Raw genomic sequence first — 19,462 nt, forward strand, 5'->3', positions numbered from 1 at the left:
AGCTAAGCACAGCTTAGCAGCCTCAGATACACACCCCTGCTTAGCTGTGCTTAGCTGAACGCAAACAGGAGCCGCTGAGCTCCAATGTGTTTACACAAACCCTGACACACCACGTTTCATGTCAGCTGCCTCTTATGCCTACACTACCATGTTGTAGACCCTACACAGTTAAGTACCTGCAGACATGGTGGCCCATTTTGCTATTCAGTAAACTTAGCTCATTTACATAAACCTAACTGCATATACCCTATTTACTGCACTACATCAGAGCTGTGTCCATAGCAACCAGTATAACCTGCCATTGTATGACTCTGCTTACGAGTCAGTATAATGGGGAACTTTGGTATAGCTTTATATCTCATATTAGTATTTTAATTTTTATTTTACAATCTATTCTGTTTGAGCATTGCTGCGCACCACATATGTGTCATATGTGTTAAAAAAATATTTTGATTTTTCATTATTTGCATAAGTTTTAAATGCCAATGGCCATAGTTTTGGCCATTGGCAAGCCTACTGCATCTAATACATGGTTTATTTAAGTTGACACTGCACCTTTTTGATTTTTACATTCTGGTACATGGTTAGTAACCGCATACATTTTTCCTGCAGACATGGCTCCTACATGGATGCCTGTCTGCTTCCTGGATGGCAAATTCACCTCATTTGCATGCTTTTCACCAGCAAATGAGGTGATTTGCATTATGTGGTTGCCTCCGTGTCTGGACAGTGCTGGGAGGCTCATGCACACCCGCAGCCTTGTTTCCTGGATCGCTCGGCCTCCTGACTTCATGTTCGGGCCATGCCACTGTTCCTACATGGAGAATCGCTCCATGTAGGATTTATTAAATTACCTCCACAGTCTCTTCTGCTTTCATGCATGCATTCACTCGCACACACAGACAGAAACATAAACACAATCATACATTTTGGTTTCATTTATTTATTTTTTTTTACACTCGCTAAACAGCAAAAGCGCTGCTTAGCAAGTGTAAAATAATAGCTTGATTGATCTCACTTTCACTCACATGCACGTATACACTTAAACACACAAGGACATAAAGACACACAAACTTTTTCTTTTAATTTTCTTTATTTTATTTTATGCTCCCTGCTTAGCGAGTATAAAATAATGGCAGCCATTAGTTTTTTTTCCAATCCGAGCTTCACGGCAGCTTGATATGCTGCTGTGAAGTAACAGACTCATTTTACAGTGGGCATTACTTGTATTTTAATACCCTGGTGGAGAATGTTTGTTCTCCAGTCAAGGTGCTGATGTACAGTTTGCCCATTCTCTAATATATTTGAAGCCATGAAGTAGTTTGTGATTTCTCTTTTTTTATTAAATTGCAAACAGTCAAATCTAGTGCTGGAAAGGAGCCTATTTTTAATGTAATAATGTAATATTGGATAATGAATCATGGATTATATTCAATATATTTTGGCAATATTCATGAATTGCTTCCAGCAAAGATTATAAAATCACAAGCAGACCAGACTGTGATTCTTGCTCAAAGGGTCCTTGGCAATCTTCCATTCTCTCTGAAATGTAAATGTAATGGTGTAGTTGGACAGGGATGTCATTCATATAATTCCCAGGCTATCTGATAAACTTGTACAGTGTGATACAGATTATTATGTGCATATTTTGTTGTAGTTCTTTTATTTGTCACTCAGAATAATTTAGTGACCCATTTTACCTCATAAATGTACATGTGAAATAAAACTCTTTGCATATTTATCAGCTCAGTCTATCCCTAGAAGCACCTACCTTGTGCTTTTGATTGGTGATGATACTCGACATTTTACCTTTATTATAGATCAGCACGAGAATTAGCAGTAACTGTTATAAGATTTGTTTGAAAGTTCGGGATATTAGATATTTTCACTCCTGACTGATTTTTTTAATGAATGACAATCTGTCTATTGACTGCCTTGATAGGTAGTTTTCTCTTGAAGGGCTACAGAATATTCTGGCTTAATAATCAATTTTTGACATTTGTTTTGTTTTCACTGTTATATACTTTGGTATTCATTTATGCCATGACTAAGCTTACCTGTTAAGAGTTGAAGTTTTGCTATTTTAAATCTTAATCCAACAAATCTAGTTTAGAACTGAATGTCAACATTCATTGTCTGTTTGCCCTTACTGAAGCTAATTGTGGGCTTTGTTGAATGGTTTTGATCCCATTAAACTGTGATATTAGGAAGATGTACACTCTTGTTTTCAGATCTGCTGCTGGCTAGCTATATTTCAGATTTTCTGGTTTGTAAAACACCTGCTGTATCAAATTCTAGTTACAGATTCTGTGATAGGGCATGGCTCTGCTTCTTATGCCCATCGCTAAAAAAAGTGAAAATATGAACCTCCATGTATTATATTATGTAATTGTTGTATATGGAAGAAACAGTCAATGTGTACACTGTGAGCACCCCAATAGTTGTTTGTTATTCTGCTGCTCATATATTAGATTTGGCATATAGCAAGGAAAGACAATATGTTGGATCGGCGGTATTGCACTCAGAGTGATTATGAGATCACTAAACTCACAGCTCAGTCTTTTAGGAGATTGGCTCCATCCTTCTCTTTCCTTAATTGCCTTTACTTCCCTCACATAAGAACAGCATTCATGAAAGGCATTGACACATATTCCAGTGAGGTTGCATTAAGCCTACAGTCATCCCTGCCATCACTAATTTTATTCTGAATATTCTATGCTGGGCCAGATCAGTGCCACTATCCCTGACCAGTGTGATTCCCATTTGGATGAAGTTTACAAAGCCCAGCTATTTCTCTGTTAGGACATTACCTGCAGGGCCAAATAATAAACCAAACTAGAACAGCATGCTGTACCATTCTCAAACAATAATACCTGATATCTAACTTATCCTGTATGTCTCAAAATTACTCAACACACTTAAAATGTTTGTCATGAGAAGATAAAGCCTTTCATATCAGATGCTTTCTATAGAATCCACTTCATGTATCTGTGTGACTAAATATTATTCAACACTTACTCAGGTCTCTAACTACTTCCTGACCTCTAGACAACACTGTTGCTATTTGCACATGCACCAAAAGTTCTGGGAGTGTGTCTGCTAAATGTCAAGATGGCTCCTCAAGAAAGGTAGCTGTATCTTCTGCCACCATTTCTACCATCAGTGCTGTGATGCATAGATTAAGAATACAATCTGTTCTTAATATCTTCTTTGCTCACATTTATGACACAGCTGCTCATAATAAATATATTTTACCAAAGTAGATTCCTTCTTCCGACAGTATTTTATTTCTTGGTACACTTCTCATAACATGCCCTTTCATATCAATGTATCATATCCAAAATCTAGACATCAAGTGCTGTATCAGATTTTTCCTCTGGTTTAAATATCAGTTCAATTTTACCCATTTTCTGGTGGCCAACATTTCCATATACATCTTTCTGGTGGATAAGAACAGGCTTTCATTCTGCAGCATCTTAAAAAGCAGATGTTCTTTATACTGAACACTGCTGCAGTAACCTTACCTATATGGGTTATATCCTGCCATGGATATAACAGCTGGCTAGCTTCCAAAATTTCGGGATACCTTCTACACACCCAAAGTGTCAAGTAGCTCAAGATGAGTTGACTATAAGACAAGTTTGGGCATGAAGCCCTTCAGACATTCCTGCCACCAAAGATTATGCACCTCTGAGACTTTCAAGGACCAATGGTCATTTTGTGTTGTCTTATACTTGGTAGATAAGTTCCCTTTGGAGAAAAAACTTCCATTTTCTTATATTTACTGATGTTTTATTTCTCTCCCCTTTAGGAATGTTATTTTAAAGTTATATCATTTTTTCTGTGGAGAAATTGTATTTTGTTTTCCATTGTGGGACTGTCATAGGAGAAAGTGCTTTTTTAATGTGTTGTTTTACTGTCAAAAAAGTGACTTTTGCCAAATAGTAGTTTTGCTGGCATTTGCTGCTTTTCTTCTCTGGCAAAGAGGTACGATTTTCAGTCTGACCATGGAAAAGATTGTTGGTCCCATGGTCGATCCTTTTTCCAGCCACAAAAAGGAAAAGTTAGGCAGTCAACCTTTGTTGCCTCAGCAGGCTAGCTATTTGCTTCTGCTGCAGGTGGGTTGATGCAGTTGTGGCAATTTGTTGTACCTCAGACTACTCATTTTTTTTACCACAGATACCTCTGGTGTAGCACCTAAAGCCATTATGGACCTATGTACCAGGGGTTAGCCTCATCTTCTGCAGCTGTTGAAGTCCCCTCATTGGGCAAGGGAGATCCACTCCTGCTGATCCTGGGAGAGAAAACAGGGAAGGTTTCCCTGTTGTGTCAGAATTCTGTGCCCATCTGGGGAAGCAGTAGCTGCCATTGATAATACAGTAGGCCCCATTTTCCCAATTTACCGTCAAAAAAGGAACAGAAAACCAAGCATGTATCTACTGCTCCTTAAATTTCTTTTGATAGAGTAGTTTACTGGGACTGACTCTAAGTTTAATTCAGACTATTAATCCTTCCTGTAGAGTAGTTTCTAGTTAAAGAAAGAGAGATGCCTCTTTCAATGAATATAGTCAAGATTCTAAATCTGAACTGGAAGATGCAGGGACAGATTCAGGATTTTTTTCCTCTGATTTCTGATGTAGACTCTGAGGAGTGCTCAGTTTCTTATTCTTCCTGTGGGGGGGGGGGGGCTCTCTTTCTCTGAGACTATTTCTAGAAAGTGTTAATGTTTTCAGTGGGGGAGTACTGAGGTTTCTCACTCCCTTAGAATATACTATGAGTTGTTACAGAAAGATCTTCCATAACCTATACCCATTCTACCTGTACTGTTTGCTTTAGAGGATGCTTTAATTAATGCTTGCAATTTTCCTGATGGTCAGCTAGCTGTTCATAAAAAGACAGATAGCCTGAAAGTTCCTCCGTCTTTTACATTTGTATAGACTTTTCCCAAACCTGACACAGCAGCTATAGCCTTAGTTACTTCCACTGCTGCTAAGCCATAGGTTAAATCCAATCCTTTTCTTTCTAATGAGGATGGAAACATTATTGGTAGGTACAGGAAAAAAGTGTATACTTCTGCAACTTTGATTTTTAGAAGTTTGAATTGTAAGACTCATATGATAATGTCTATCCTGACATATTGTGAAAGTATTAGTATTAGTATTAGGAATATATTATCTACAGTTTCTTGTTGTGAAGAAAAATAGTATCTACTTTAAATAACTTAGTTTCTTATATTGCAGAGGTCACTACTCACTGTTGCGAGTATATAACTCTGTTGGTACTTCTTACAGGGCTATGTCCACGAATACTATTTTATTATTTTAAGGAGGTTTGCTTGGCAGCATTCTCAGAACCTGCCAGATAATATAAAAATGAGATTTTAATTTCTCTCTTGATTTAATGCTTGGCTACTCTGCTGATGTGATCACAAAGTGTGATGAATGGGGCAAGCTGATCCAAGGAATTTCTTGGAATTTTCAGCCCTCCTTTTCCAAATTGTGAAGGGAATTTTCTTTCTCCTCATTCTGTTTTGGCAAGAAAACAGAACAAACAATCTCAACAGAATTCAAGTAAATAGATGTTTAAGAAAAAGTGGAAAAAAGGTTCCAAAAAGAAGTCTGAAACCGCCAAAAAATCAAGGACACTCCACCAGGTCTGAATGACTATTCAAGAGACATTGAGATCCCCTTCTACCCTGGCTCCATTTCTCCTCCAGAAAGTTTGAATCTGCACTTTTCTCTTTGACAACAGATTGTTTCAGGCAAATAGGTTCTGAAAATCATGTATCAGGGTTACCAATTCCAGTGGGAGGCAATTTCTCCCTTCCAGGGGGTCATTCCTCATCCTGCACCTGCAGCTTACACTCTTTTATTTCCACTTGTTCTGTATGACATGCTGTCCCAAGGAGTGATAGAACTAGCTTGTTCTTCCCAGCTGGAGAAAGAGTTTTATATAAAGATGATTCTACTGCCAAAGAGAGAAAATGTTTGGAGACCAGTTCTGGATCTTTCTTTCCTAAACCTGTTTGTGATAATGCCTAAATTCAGATTGATATCACTTAACAACCTATTACCTCTTCTTCTTCTTTCAAGTTTTCTGATAACACTAGACTTAAAAGATGCTTATCGTCACATTCCTATGCATCCAGACTTTAGGTGTTTCCTAAGATTTTTTGTGCCTGCATCAAATTATCATTTCTCTGCTTTACCCATTGGACTATCCATTGCACAAAGAGTGCTCGCAAAGTGTCTAGCTCCAATTATAGTCATTGCAGGCTAGAAGGTGTCCACATTTTTCCATGTTTAGATGCTGAGTCTTTTTTCAAAATGTCAGGTACCTTTCTCTTGGGTGAGTGATCTCTTGCACAAGCTGGGAATTCAAGAAACATTCAAAAGTCTTTCTTAACTCATTCAGACATGATTGTGTTCCTTGGATGTCAGCTAGACTCCTCATTTCAAGCAACATTTCTACCACAGATCTATTTCTAAGCTTTTCCTCTCAGATTTTGGTTACTCTGAGGAAAATATCTCTGAATTGTGGGTCTCATTGCATCTCTGATTCTTGTGACACACCCAACAAGACTCCACATGAGAAAGATACAGTGGTATCTGAAATCAATTTCAGTTTGTCCCACCATCAACACCCTTCATCTTTTTCAGATTCCAGTACTAGGATTTGTGAGAAGAGAATTTGTTTTTGATGGAGACAACTGATGTCCTTAAACCCAGGTCTCCGCTTCTCCCTCTCTGCTCCAAAGCAGTCAGTCACTACAGATGCTCCTGATTTTGCTTGGGGAGCAGTTTCAAAAGGGATAAAAGTGCAGGGGGTATGGGATACCAAGGACAGATGCAAGTACATAAATATCAAGGAGATGTTTGCCCTGATCAAGCCACTCAGTTATCTGAAACATGTTTTGTCCCCAGGAACTCTTCAAGTAATTAATAACCAAATCACAGTCATGTGGTACATCATCAAGCAGGGTGGGGGGCAGGTCATACACCATTTTCAGACTAGCTGCATTAGTTTGGGATATAGCTTCATAATACAATCTCACTTTACAGGCATCCTACATTCTGTCAAAGTAAATTTGTGTGACATACAAGCTAAGCACACTCAAGGCAGACCATCATGAATGGAAACTAGAACAGGGGGTCTTTTAGGATTTGAGCCATTTGTAGGGAGCTCCTCAAGTAGACATTTTTGTCTTCTCTCTGAACAATCAGCTGGCAAAACACCATTCCAGGACTCCATGCAAGAAGGCCTGAAAGACAAATGACTTTTCTTTTCTTTGGACAGGAATCCTCCTGTATGTCATTCCACCCTTTCTACTGATATCCAGGGTATTTCTGAAGATTCAGAAGGAATCCTCAACATACGTGATTCCCCCTTGTATAGGAAATGGCCAGGGGCATTTACAACAATCTTTCTCACAGAGTGGATTTACTCACACAAGAGCAGGAGTGTTTAATACACCTCAACATCAATCTTCTTTAATTGACTGTCTGGATGATAGGATCTTTATTCCTTTTAGGCACCTGTTTTCTGGGAACATGCAGCAGATACTAAAGGAGGCAAGAAAGCCTACTACTAGAAAATCATGTATTAGCAAATGGAAAAGGTTCTGTAGTTGGTGCCAGCAACATAACCAGTATCCAGTCAGGGCTAGCTGTCCTCTGCTTTTACAATATTTGTGTGAGTTGCTATCTTGTTCATCTATTAAATTTCATATATCAGCCATTTCAGTATGTCTGCTCATGGATACTCCTCTTTCAAGGCAGTCTCACATGAAAGTGTTCTTGAAATGAGTTTTGCATAACAGGCCTTCATGTAAAGCCATGTCCTCTCCTTGGGATCTTTATTTTGTGTTAGGGAAGTTGACACTTGTTCCATTTTATCCAGTCAATCAGACTGAAATGAGGTTCTTAACATGAAAAACAGTTTTACTGGCTGCTATGACCTCTACCAGAAGGGTATCTGAGTTGCAAACAATTATGATGAGTCAAACCTACCTAATTTTTCATAGGTACTGTGTTTCTTTGATAACTAATCTGTCCTTTAAGTCTAACATGGTAACCAAGTTTTCTTTAAGCCAAACTATCCATCTCCCCATTTTCTTTTCTGAACTTAAAAATGAGGGAGAAAGGATACCCCATAACTTTGATGACCATTGACAACTCGGGTCCTTTACTGACAGAAAAAAAATCTTTCATATCTTCAGATCAATTGTCCATTTCTTGTGAATGTAAGAATAAAGAACATCCTGTGTCATAGCAGGCTATTTCCACATGATTGCTTAAGGCTATTCCACTTTTTATACTCACCATGACAAATCTATTCCAGGCAGGGTCAAGGCCCACTCTACCATAGCCTTGGCTACATCTAAAGCTTCTTGGAATGGGTTGTATTCTAGATGTATTCTAGAATCATTTATTTGCTGTTCTGCACATACTTTTACAAAGCACTGTAAGCTTCTTTCCTTATCTATGTCTAGATCAAGCTCTGCTAGGATCATTCTCCAAGGGTTCTTGAACCCGACTCCTTCCTGCTTGCAAATAAAGTTAGCTTTGGTAATCTACCCATATAGCTAAGGCTACTGCAGCAGTGATCAATATGAAGAAAATAGTACAGTTGTGTAAAATTAACTTACCATAACACCAGATGTTCGAATGATCACTTCTGCAGTAGCCACTCCCTTCCTCCAGCCTCCTTGTTTTTTAGTGTGTTTTTTTTTGGGTCCCTATCAGATTATTGACGTTTCAGAACTTTGAAAGTCATATGATTGGGCCATATGATTGAAGTTTTGAAACTTTGAACGTTTTGAATTGAGATTGCGGTACAGCGCAGAGCAGGAAGTTTAATCTTTTCCACAGTGTAGTGCAATCTCACAGTTGGTATATTTAATTAGCAGGGGGTGTGGGGAGCACAGCCGCTCACATGGGGTGCATGGGGGCTAGCCCCCTGTGAAAATGTTAAAAATAGAATTTTTTAAAAATAATTTTAAATGTTCGGCGTTCCGAAACTTCGATCATTATGTTCTCATCCATATGAATTTCAAAGTTTCAGAACTTTGAGAATCTGACATAGATCCACTTTTTCAGCCAATGCATGAACATTAATTTTTGTTATTCTTGTTATTATCATTTCAGTGATCAACCTCCCTCTGTCTGCAGGCGGGAAAGCTCAGAAGGGCTTTGTACCCAGTTTTGTCTTTTAGTCAGCTCAGCTCAAGTTGCTTGAAATTTTGTGCTCTGAAGCTTTAGAGGTTGGCTGGCTGTTATAGCATTGGATGGATATAACTCATACAGCCAAGGCTACTGCAGCAGTGATGACTCAAACATCTACTGTAATTGTAAGTTTAACATACACATTTATACTTTTTAGTATCAGACGATTAGCAGAACTTCACTGTTTAGCCACCATCTTAATTATAGGTTCAACACTGCTCTCAAGCAACATGATGGCTTATCAGTGGAGTTTTGGGGTGTGGACGCAAGGTGTAGCAGGTACAGCAAAACATAAGCAAGCACACTCATAAGGAAATGTATTTACCATTTCTTTTTTGCATGCAGTGATCTTATAAACACAAACAAATTCCGTATAGATGACTGAAGCATTGCTATGATTAAAAGGCCAAACTAATTAATGATGTTTTAATATTTTATTTAACATTTTTTGACCGTGAAAGTCTGACTAGGTTCCACAGAGCCTGTTTTCCGTGGAGGCCCCAGGAGAAATGCTCCAGATGCCAAATGCAGGGAGAACATGCAAACTCCACACAGAAGGCACCCCAGCCGAGAATCGAACCAAATAACCTCTTGCTGGGAGGTGACAACATTAACCGCTGCACCACTGTGCTGCCCAAAAAAAATAAAAAAAGAAATGTGAGGTGGCTTTCTATGTTTACAGCAGTTGTTGTCAATTTTTGCGATGTTATCTACATTGTGGTTAATAGTGCTCATTTTTTTTAGTTATTTTTTGTTTTATTTTAGGCATTAAGGGAATGTAGCAAACTCACAGAGATCAGCTTTTCCTTCTTTCTCCTAAATGCTCTTCACGCTGAGCATTTATAAAAACTTTATACACCACCAGCAATACAGCAGTAAGAAACCATTGTAATGGATATCAGATCTATTTGTTACACCTATGCAAGAAGAAGATAATCCTGCTGGATTTGAAGTTTTATTACATGAATACAAATTTCCCAGAAAGCTAGAAAATAAGATGGACTAGAAAGGGTAGTTATAAGTTATCTCATCCAGCAGTGTTATGTATTGAAATATTGAAGCAGAACAGTTATATGTTTTTAGATGTCAGTGTTTCACTGGATCAGTATTGGCTGGGTTATAAACAGTATAGAAACCAAACAAGAGAATAGAAAAGTTTAGAAATGAGCCCATTTACACACAGGTGATAAAATATGGGTTGGAACATGAAAGTGTTAGTGGTATTTTATGTGTTTTTGATGTGCTGTATTTGTTTTACATGGATTATGCAATAAAACTGGACTTTATGTATTTCATTGTGCACAGTAATTATTATTGATTAATAGTTTGTAGACTGCAAGCTTGCTTGTATTTCACTGCACTAAGGAAAGATGGAAGAGTTGAGTTTTATGTATTTTTCAGAATCATTTCCTATTTTTTCTGAGTTTGTGTGACCTAACAATTAGTACAAACAAAGTTTGGAGGTTTTATGTCTGTGTTTTATGACTTTGGTAAGATCACTATTTTGTGATTGTGACCTCCCAAGGATTTAAAGATTTCAGTTTACTACAATTTCTCATTGATAATGTGACACATTTATTTATAGTGGATCCTGTACAGAAAACTTACCATGTTCAATTTATATTTTCTTTATTCTGAATGTTGATATTACTTAGCACTTATCTGTCTATGCAAGTGTGTGAGTGTGTGTGTGTGTGTGTGTGTGTGTGTGTGTGTGTGTGTGTCTATATACACATATTGATCTTTCTCTTTCTCTCTCTCTCTCTCTCTATATATATATATATATATATATATATATATATGTTGAATATACTCACTTGTACTTCTCAATAGTTTTTTTACTTGAAAGACATGACACAAATTGTCGCAAGAATGAATGCAGAATAAATCTACATAAAGCAGTCTGCAGAATGACTGATGTGCTGGTGTCATTTGCTCCATCAGTGCAAAGCTAATTGGTAGTAATAAGAGATATAAGAACGATTCATATTTTATGTTCACCATTTGCATTGTCTTGTTGCTGATAAGACAATAATATTTAATTTAAAATATATATACCTTTTGCAGTTTGATTAGTAGTAAAACTTTCTGCACAAAACTCAAATCAGTGATCAGCTTTACTCTGCAAGTTAATCACTTACATGTGCAACACAGCGAAGAACACCAGAAGAAATGGAGTAAAGTACATATCATGTCATTTATTTCTTGTTATACTGACTGTTTTTCAGTGTGAAATTTACCTTAATGTTGTTTAAATTGTTCAAATTTAATTTAGGATTATTTCAAAAATAAGGTAAAAGATAAAATATGTTTTCTTTATGTCATTAATGTGGTTTGAAACAGAATCTTTTCTTGGCATGGCATTTGTTCCTCTTCTCCGTGGATGCTCCGATCTTCTATTTCTATATTAGCTTCATGAGCAGCTAAGTGATTACATGACCCAGTGAACAAAAGACAATGCATCAGCAATTTGCCAAGGATGCCTGCTCTTTAGTAGTATTTCATGAGGTTCTTACATTCTGGCCTTGGATATCTAGAAAGCATATTGTCATCACTATCTGTAAATACCATTAGGCAACATGTACAATTTCCACGCTTACCTTCCTCAAGGATCTATACCTCTGCAATGCTATTTATGTATAGATTCTCATGGTCATCTGTTTTTGTACTTTGTGCAAGTTCCAACTGGTTTTGCCAGTTTTTCATTACTATAAAGAAACAATGTGAAACATAGCAGTTACCATGAAACAATCTGCAAACTAGTATGACATTCAAAAGCACATACAATCACTGAAGTAATTTAATTTAATAATTATCATCCAGAGAAACTTTTTGTGCAAATCTACAGTTGCAATGTTCTATATTCTGAATTGCTTTCTGCAAACATGGTTACCAAACAATCTAGTTAGGAAAATGTGCTAAAGAGGTGAACTAGGGAAAAAGATGTGCAAACAGAATAAGAAAAATCTAAGAGAAAAAAAAAAAAACACGCTGGTGGTCCTTCTGAAGCTTCCAGTATTCTCTTAAGAATCCAGAGTAAGGCAGACATAGCCCTGATGTGTTCTCATCAAAGTATTTGATAGTTAAAGTGTAAGAGGGCCTAAGTGGAGGTATATGTCCAGCTAAGTAGTTCACAAATCTAGATGGAAATGGACAAAAAAAGAAAATAATAAAGGACTGGGATGAAATCACAACGTGGATTTCATCCCAATCATAGCACTACTACTGCCCTGATGAGCGTTTCTAATACTATTGACCAATATAGAAATTAGGGCAAATTAGTTTTTTCTATCTTTCTCTATCTGTCTAAAGCTTTTGACACTTTCTCATATCACAAACTGCTACATGTACTTTGTGACCTAAAACTCAGTCATTCTGCATTCACATAGTTTAAAAATTATCTAGCTGGTCACCAGCAAGCTATAAAATGGCAATGAGACCTCTCCCCTCTACTTCTTGTCACTTTGGAGTGTTCCACAATGATCTATCTTAGGTAACCTTCTTTTCACTGTCTTTACTAACAATCTTCATACTGCTACCCATCATGCCTCCCTTGTCCAGTATGCAGATGATTCTACTCTTACATGTGTTGCTCCATCACTACAGCTACTTCAGTATAAAATACAATAGTCCTTCCCTGCAGTGGAATCCTGGATATCAGATTCACAGCTTATTCTTAACCCAAACAAAACCAAAATTGGCACTCTATACAGAAACAAACAATTTCTAACTGATGATAAAAAAGCAACCACTGCAAGAAACCACCTTTTCTCTGCACTTCTTTATGCTTCACCCAGTCTCACCAGTTTAAAGAAAACAGATTTATGAAAACTAGAAGCATGCTACAATAAAACTGATGTTTACCACAGATTCCACCTACAGAACTCACCACTGTTTAGCCCTGAAACAAGTCACCTGGCTTGAACTACCCCATCTTCTATATTGTAACCAGCTTACTACTGTTCATAGATTACTATACCATCCTTAAAAAAATCTTGTCATTCAAAGCTTACTACAACCTTACTCCAATAATTGTGTCTTATGTTCTAATAAATCTCTACTAAAAATAACTAAAGCCAGTAATACTGCAGGTGACTCTCTTTATTCAAATCACATAGGCAAAACCTGGAACACACTTCCTCAAACTATCAGATTTACTTCTTACTCTGCTCACTTTAAAAAAATAATCAAAAACTACTTATGCAATACATGGCTCTTCCCATGTAATAGCCATGACTAAAATAGACAACTTCTTCACCCAAACTTACTTAGCACATACCCCATCGCAAACCTGGCTCTAACTTTTACTACCCCACAAGGGTATGTCCTCAAATTGCCCTTGTTATACTACTATTCCCAACACATATGTCATACACCCTGTTTTCCACTAAAAGTTTCTTGATAAGGAACTATAGAAAGTAGCCATGCATTTTCTCTCTTAAGCTTTGAATTATTTCTAGTAATCTAAAATATATCTTGCTTTGTCTTATATCTATGTACATTTTTTTGTAAAATATATCTTGCTTTGTTTTATATCTGTGTAACATATTTATAAAATATAGCTTTCTTTGTATTATATCTATGTAATTTTTTTTGTCTTGTAACTGTGGAGCTTTGCTCCATGACCCTCCACTGAGAAAGGGCTTCTCCCCATTTATCCAAGGATTTGATAAAGCTTACATGGAACTAATCTCTGTGTAAGCATAGTAGTGACACAGCTCAAACATGGAGTTCTGAGCCTGTACATTCCAGTAAACAAGGCTGGGGGCGTACACAAGCCTCCCAGCACTATTCCGGCACTGTTGTGACAGAATAATGCAAATCACCTAATTTGCTGATAAAAACCATGCAAATGAGGTGAATTTGTGATCCAGAAAGCAGAAAGGCATCTGTGTTGGAGCCATGTCTGCAGCAGAAATGTATGTGGTTAGTAATCATGTACATTTCTGCAAAAATCAAAATGGGGGCATGACAGCTCAAAGTAAAGCAAGTGTTATGTTTATTAGGCATGTCAATGGCCAAAACTATTGCCATTGGCATGCCATAGTGTTTTAAAATTGCAAAAATCAAAAGTTTTTTTTTTTATTTTAGCCGATATTGGCCATTTAAGTGAAGTGCAGCAGTGTGCAAACACGATCATGCAGAAAATTTTAAAAAATCAGTAAAAAGTCAATAAAATATGAAACATTAATTTTGCCATTATAGTGGACCACATGCAGACTCAAAACAATAACAGGTAACAGTGGTTGCTAAGGACATAGGCTCTGGTGTAGTGGTGTAACTAGGGTATAAGCCGATAGGGGCATGTAAATGAGCTAAATTTATTGATGAGCAAAATAGGAGACCATTTCCACAGGTACCTAACCATGTAGGAGCTATAATGTGGTGGTGTAAGCAGAAGAAGCAGCTGACATAAAAAGGGGGTGTGTCATGCATGGTGTAAGCACATTGGAGCTCCGTGGCTCCTACCTGTACTCAGCTAAGCACAGCTAATCCAGGGGAGCGTCTGAGGCTGCTTAGCTGTGCTTAGCTGGTTCAAGAAATGATGAGCATGTTCATGTCCAGAGGAGGGCCTTTTCAGCTCAGCAATGTTTACACTAGCTAAAACAGTTTATGCAGCACACCACAGGGCTTAAACACAGTGGAAATAGGAAAAAAAAGGAAATTGCAGAATAAAGGAATGAACTAAAAATCACTAAAACAGACTTGCCACTCACAGTGGACCATTCAATCCCCTCAAGTTATAGAGCTGGCAGGTGGAATGTATCATAGTCAGCAAACCACACAGGCAGCATCTGCAGCACACTAGTATAAAGTATGCAAACACTTTTCAGTCTGTTTTTTTGCACAAACACTTCACCATTGGTGTACACTCTTGGGAATTTTAACTGACAAAATAATAGGGGCTGCTGCTCCTTTGCTACATCTGTATGTGCTAAAGACTGAGGGTGGTGATAAGGATAATGCTGGCAACCAGCCCAGACTGAGGAGGAAAAGAGTGTTCAGATGCAGGGTAACTTTCCAGGGGCTACATGATCTGGAGATGCTAGAATGCTAGAGGGTGGACAGGGACATACTTTAGCAACTCACCAAGTTCTGCTGGCCTCACCTCAGAGCCAGAGCCAACAGAGGGGAACCCATCCCAGTTGAAACCAAGATATGTATAGCCTTAAGAAGACTAGCTACAAGTACTTTTCAAAGACCTACAGGGGACATCATGGGGATCTCACAGGCATCTGCATCCAGGGTACTCCACCAGTTCCTGGATGCCATGATACCACATGCCAGTGAGCACATTTATTTCCCCAGCACCCCTGAGAAGAAGACCAGCAATATGTATCTCTTCCACCATGTAGCAGACTATCCAGAGGTACTGGGTGCCATATACTGCAATCATGTCCACATCTAAGCACCACCCAATGAAGAAGGTAGAGTGTATGTCAACTGCAAGGGCTATCACTCCATCAACTGCCAGGTCATGTGCAATGCCCAGGGCATTATCATGAATGTGGATGCTGGCAGCCCTGGCAGCTATCACGACTCCCACATGTGGCATGCCTCACAGCTGTACCAGGCATTTGCCAGGGTGGACATACCATATGGCCATCTTGTGGGATATGCTGGCTATGCACTGGAACCATGGATGATGACACCCATCAGAAATGCACACACACCCACTGAAGAACGCCATAATAAGGCAAATGCACTAACTAGGAACATTATAGAGTCTGGGTTTGGGATGCACAAGTCATAGTTCCACTGCCTTGATATATCTGGTGGAGCCCTGAAATACTCTCCAGCCACATGTGCATACATGTTCATAGTATATGCCATGCTACACAATATGATCCTGTGGAAACAACTGCGGCAGGAACATCACAGGGAAGTGGGATACAGTCGACCAGCATTGCCAAGGTCCCCACAGGCACAGGGGGTTTCGGAGGAGGAACCCCCTGAGCCTGCCCCTGTAGGCAGATGTAAGCATGCCCAGTATGCCCTGGCATTAGCAAAGAGGCAACACATATCACATGTATTGACACCCTCGGGACCCAGGGACCTGCACCTCTCTCTGACTTACACACACAGTAAAATGGATGACACACACATCACACTACCTGTACCTTACCATGTATAGGCTGTGTACTGCATGCATCAGACAGAGTCAGCCCATAAGCACCGTCTGCACAACTGCCGCTGGCACAAGGTAAGTCACTCTTCTTAACAATAGATGAATGGAGTAGTACATTTTGGTAGCACATCTAAGGTATTGCTGCATGTATGCAAGGGAATGGGGTGGCCTACCGGGATAGCAACAGACAACTGACAGCTATGTGGGAAAACATGAAATGTCCACCCAATACTAGCTTCCCCAGAGTATTCAGCAGTCCCCTAGGTGACAAAACTCACTGCAGTGTTTGTAGGGTACTAATAAACTGGAGGGTCATAGGTCACATTCATGGATCTCAATGTTGGGCCCCATATTCACGCTCAGCCTTACCCAGCAAGTCAGCTGTAGAAAACCATAAAGAAATGTCTGACGAAGGCCCACAAATAGGGGCAATGATGACATATTCCTCTTACAGACTTACACAGCAATATCACAGCAGGTCTTGCAGTTGCATGAAGTCTCTGAAGGGTAGGAAGTCTGAAACTCAAATGTCTGCCATTACATTCTAACCTGTGGACTTTAGTGATATGCCAGTATTCTCCAAGACAGGCACAACACTATGCTAAATGGAACCAAAAAAATAAAGCCAACATCTGCACAGTCTGTACAAATGTATACAGTTGACAGGTATGCCCCCCCAACACACCCGTGTCCCCATAGAAATGCAGTAATATGTATGTTTGTAGGGTAATAGCAGCAGAGCACACATTCCCAGTGCTGTCCCAATCAACTTAATAACTTGTTGCATGTGCACAATATGTAGTGGTCAATGAGCTATGTTTATGTGTGGTTAATACTGTCAGGAAGTGGGCAGCACTTACTCTTGGCTGCTGTGGCTTAGTTGCCTAGGTACAGTACTGTGGTTGACAGGGTCCATGTTCCAAGACATTCTGTGCCAACTATTTTGCATGCAGCTACATCTATGGTAGGAGTTGTACACACTGTCCAGACGTCAATATCTGTCACTGCAGGGAAGCTGGAAAGAGGGACACACATATGGACAGCACACAGCTTGGAGTAACTTACACAGTGCCTAGTAGGGCAGCAGGTACCTGAAAGTCAGTGTACTACCAGGTGTTAAATGGCTGCCACCTTACTGTATCAGCACTGACAACAGGTCAGTGGCCACAATCCATACTCCTAGGATGACAGGCTGTCACAGAAGGATCACAAGTTTGCCTTGTATATCTCTTCAGCTCATCCAAACATTGCATTTGCCTGCCAAACTATGTGACACAAAAGAAAGGTTCATGTCAAAACATCAATGGCAGACAGTGGAGAAGCAGACATCATACCCATAAGAAAAAGCAACCTTATACCAAATGGGTGTCCCGGCTGTCTATGTTTGGCAGAGCATTATTAACACCCTGTCCCCATGTGTGGGCCTGTCCAGATGTCAGTTTTTGACAGGTTGACAGCTAGGGCCAACATGTAGCCTCATAAGTATATAGCAATACAAACCATCTGAGGGATTATCATTATGGATCATCATGGATTATCATGGACCTCATTAACAGGGACATTGGCAAACCTCAAATACTTGACCCCACACAGTCTGCTTTTCTCAAGGAGAGGTATGTCAGTGAACTCTGTATGACTTCCCTGAGACCGCCAACAAAGGCGTGGATGATGGAAAGATGGTGCACTTTGTCCACCTTGACTTGGCCAAAGCCTTAATCACTATTCCCCGCTTGGCCATAGTACATGAACTCTGTCAACTAGGCAGCAATCCTTATGTTACCAGATGGATAGCAAACTGGTTCATTGATATATACCACATAATCATAATAGGGGTAGCCAAGTCAAGCAGTACACCCGTAATGAGTAGCATAACCCAGGGATCAGTCTGTGGGCCTCTGATATATTCAATATACTTCCCTGAGGTGCAGGCCAAAAATGCTGGCCTATGGCTGACCAAGTTGCCAGATGACTGCAAGTTGGGAACAGTCATCAATACCCAAAGTGATGCGGATGTCCTAAACAGGGTCTCACCAAAACAAATGACAGCTGCCATAAACATGGCCTCAAGCTGAACGCCTACAGATGCCTCATCATCCCCTTCTGGGAGACTGATGCTCCTCTATATTATCACATTAACAACAATGTCCTACATGCACAATCTGCAGTGAGACACTTGGCCACCCAGGTTGATAGCAACCTGAAGTCTGAGCACTATGTTGCTTCTGTTGTACAGAATGCTTCATAGATGGGCCAACACAAAAGTAAGGGTATCTCATCCAGGGACAAAGAGGTCATAAGATCCATGTATTCTATCCTTATAAGGCTAATTATTTTATACAACACCCCCTTCAGCATGTACTTCACAAAGCACATGTAGCAGCTGAAGAGACCACAGAGGTCCCTCATCGGCACAGTCCAGGACCCCAAACACCTACCCTACACAGATAGGCTAACAGCACTGTTCCTCTACTCAGTTTCATACAGACTCCTCAGATGTGACATCTGTCTGGCATACAAAGCAATCCAGACCCTGCCTTGATGGGACTGTTGCACATCTGGAAGTCAAGGCCCACTCGATCAACATGTAGGTGCAGCATCAACCTGGTCTGTGATATCAATAGGGCTTGTCGGTGTGACAGATGCATGCCCCACAGACTCCCCCCATCTGTAGAATACACTCCCTGTCCACATCAAGCTGAGTGCCTCAATACCCCTTGTGAAGTTGTCCCTGTATAAGTGAATGGGAAACAGAAAATACAGTCCTTGATTCCACCTTGCTGTACAGAGCCTCTGGGTGCTGACAAGTCTTAATATGGGCTACATTGTCATCTGCAAGGGTTATAAGGGCATTGGGGCCAATAGCCTAGTAACCTCATAGCAACCAAACTCTGCTCAGTAGAATGCACTCTGTACCCACACCCATGCCTCTCATCCCCTTAGAGCAAGAAAACTGGACAAGGCCATAAATAAAAGTGGGCCAAAGGCAGAAAAATAGCAATGATATTTAAATATTGCTCTCACAAACTTAGAAAGTTTCTGAAGGTGACGAAGTCTGAAACTGAAATGTTCTGTCATTATTTCCTCTGCAGTATTTAATTATTTGCCATTA

This window comes from Protopterus annectens, chromosome 1.part2 (assembly GCF_019279795.1).
Source record: "Protopterus annectens isolate FY-2018-M chromosome 1.part2, PAN1.0, whole genome shotgun sequence".
Classification (NCBI taxonomy): Eukaryota; Metazoa; Chordata; order Ceratodontiformes; family Protopteridae; genus Protopterus; species Protopterus annectens.